Genomic DNA, 2,935 nt, shown 5'->3' with positions numbered 1-2,935 from the left:
AAAATAGATCTAAAAATACACTTCCCAAGCACAATAACTGATTTACACTATTACATTCATAAATAAGTTTACTTGTCATAATTATGTACTAGTCCACTACATAGATTGGACAGTGTTGATGAATTCACGAAATTATGCAACAACTACTTATTAAATTATGGACTACTATACTCATGAATACAATATTTCGTTTAATGTCGAAATATTTTTTTGAAAATGAAACAAAATACATCCACTGCATTGAGAATTACTATTTGTGAATATCAGTTATACACAAACATTCATCGATTCTTTCCCTTAAATTATTATTCATCTACAAAAGCATAAACTCATTTGGTATTGTTTGTTTGAATCTTCCCATTGATGTTCCCATTGATGCATGGCATCCGGCTGACGAGTCCCAAATAGGATGAAACTCGCGTCCTCGATTCCACTGTTAGACACTATCCATCTTTGCTTACAAAAGCATTAACTGTTATTCATTCTTATCAGAATGGGGGTTTATGAATATTCTAGTAATTTAACAATTGAATTCATGAGTTGATTTAAGCTAGGCCACCATGGAAAACCAATCTTTGATATATAGCATCAATAATATACACCCTATATATGATCTTATATTAATGATTTATTCATACGTTTACATACATACAAAGATCATTACAAGTTCAAACGATATATTAAAATAATTCATGGAAACACTAAAATGAAAATCAGTTTTCTTCTTGTGTATTAAACATTTTATTAGGTTTCAGGTTCAGTAATCACTATTACAATTGTATGTGACATATTCAATCGAAGGTTATCAGTTTTCCCCAGTTTACTTTTAATGACACTCTTAGTTCTTCTCTTATCATGAAAACTGACAACTTCATTTCCATTTCTACGAAACTGAAAAGAAATTTAATTACATTATTATTATCTCAATATCTATTCACAGTCAGGAGTATAGTATGAAAGTCGAATAGAATTGATAGGACTTTTTTTCAGAAGTTACAATTTTATATGGAAACGCGAATAGAAAAGTCGGACAGAATTGTTAGAAAAAATAATACAATTCAAATGTAAAATGCAACTCTTGACATCTAATCAAACCAGTTTGTACTACTTTGATTTGAAATAAGTGGGTTACCAAAATGTACAATTTACAGCCAATTAATAAATTATTACAGGCAACAAAATGTTTATTTACTAACATATGAGCACACACTGTTGAAAACAAGTTAACTGATCACTTATTTTTAAATTTCTTTATTCATACGCAAAAGATTTTGATCACTGGGGGTTCAGGAATCCCAAATATCATGCAATGATGGTCAGCCAATAAATTATAAAAGTTAAGACTGTCTGATATCAGGTTAAACTTGGAATAATTATGATTTTTTGTTCAAATCTATTAATCTACTATCTAGTTATTAAGTAGTGGCCTGTTATCAGTGTAAACATGTGAATGCTTGTTTCAGAATATGACAGTTAACTATTACTATGGCAAATTACTCATCAAAGTGCATTGAGCCTAAATTATGTTCTTCTTGTCAATATACACTTCTAATGTTATAAGAAATTACCAAGTCACTTTCAAGTAGTCGTCTGTCAGCCGATTGCCCATACGAAAATAAATTTAGTTAATCAGCTTGCAAGCCTGAATTTCGTCAAGAGCTGTCAAACTTCCAGTAAATATCATATAAAACAACTTTTCATTCTCATTATCAAAGATAAAAATCATTTGGCTGCAAACATAATGGTTTACACTATCAGGGATACTTACAGAAAACGGAAGTTTATTGTTTATCATTATTGTTGGTCATTATTATCTCAACTATAGGACTAGTCTCCAACAAAGTGTTTTGATGCTTTTCATTTATATGGGCATGTGAAAATACTAAACAAATCAAGACAGTTTATGATTCAATGACCACATTATGAGTAAAAAGTACAAATTGATTGTGCGAAGACGAGAGTACTAGTAGTGGTAAGAATGGTTAAACAACAGAAACTGGGTGTTTGCTCAGCAGTATAGAGGTTAATTGTTCCCGTGAGACCAAAGGTCCTGGATTCGAGCCACGCGTGTTGGGTCGTGGATGCGCACTGCTGAGGAGTTCCGTACTAGATCAAACCTGAGTAAACAGACACTGAAACAATCACCACAGAACAATTGAAATTACGTCATAAGAAATATGCGAATAACTAGATAGACAGGAATATAATCAGTAGTTGAAAAATGACAAATAAATACAGGATGTGAAAAAATTAATAAAATCGTTTATTGTATCATATCGAGTCAAGCAAAGGACACGGGTATCACGAATTTCTTCTGGACACAGAAACGAGGGATAGATGTTCGGAACACTCTAACTTGTGCTATACTTAGTAGGCGAGATCGAATCCCATTAGGAAATGACATTAGCATACGATAGATCACTCGAAATGATTTGATTTTCTCTATCATATGACTACTGTCAACTAGGTATGCTAAGGTGGAAACAATGAAACAAAGATGAAATCACTTAGTATTACTTGTTTGAATCTTCCCATTGATGTTTAGGACTGCAACTGGTCAGTCTCTAATTGGAATATGTGCATACTGTGAGTATTGCCTCGATATTGCCTTCATTCACAAGCATTGTAAGCGAAGATGGATAGTGGCTGGCAGTGGAATCCAGGACACGCGTTTCGTCCTATTTGGGATTCATCTTTGCTTACAATACTTGTGAAATAAGGCTATATCGAGGCAATACGCACAGTATGCACATATGCCAACAAGAGACTGACCAGTTTCAGTCCTAAACATCAGTGGGAAGATTCAAACAAACAATACTAAGTAAATTTAGACTTCACCCCATCACACCAGCAAGTAGCTATCAGGACTCAGTAGCTGAGTGGATAACGTGATGGCGTTTGAAGCGAAAGGTACTGGGTTCGAGTCCTAGATTGA

The 2,935-nt window shown here is 33.3% G+C and overlaps 1 non-coding gene across 1 annotated transcript; it reads left to right on the top strand.

Annotated features, from left to right (window-relative positions):
• Positions 1 to 2,868: 2,868 nt before the first annotated feature.
• Positions 2,869 to 2,935, top strand: Smp_tRNA_02161_Pseudo_TTG.1.1. Its single transcript has one exon. It is a non-coding gene (tRNA).

The sequence above is a fragment of the Schistosoma mansoni genome, chromosome 6 (genome assembly GCF_000237925.1).
Source record: "Schistosoma mansoni strain Puerto Rico chromosome 6, complete genome".
NCBI lineage: Eukaryota > Metazoa > Platyhelminthes > Trematoda > Strigeidida > Schistosomatidae > Schistosoma > Schistosoma mansoni.
This window is presented reverse-complemented; position numbering and strand designations above follow the sequence as displayed.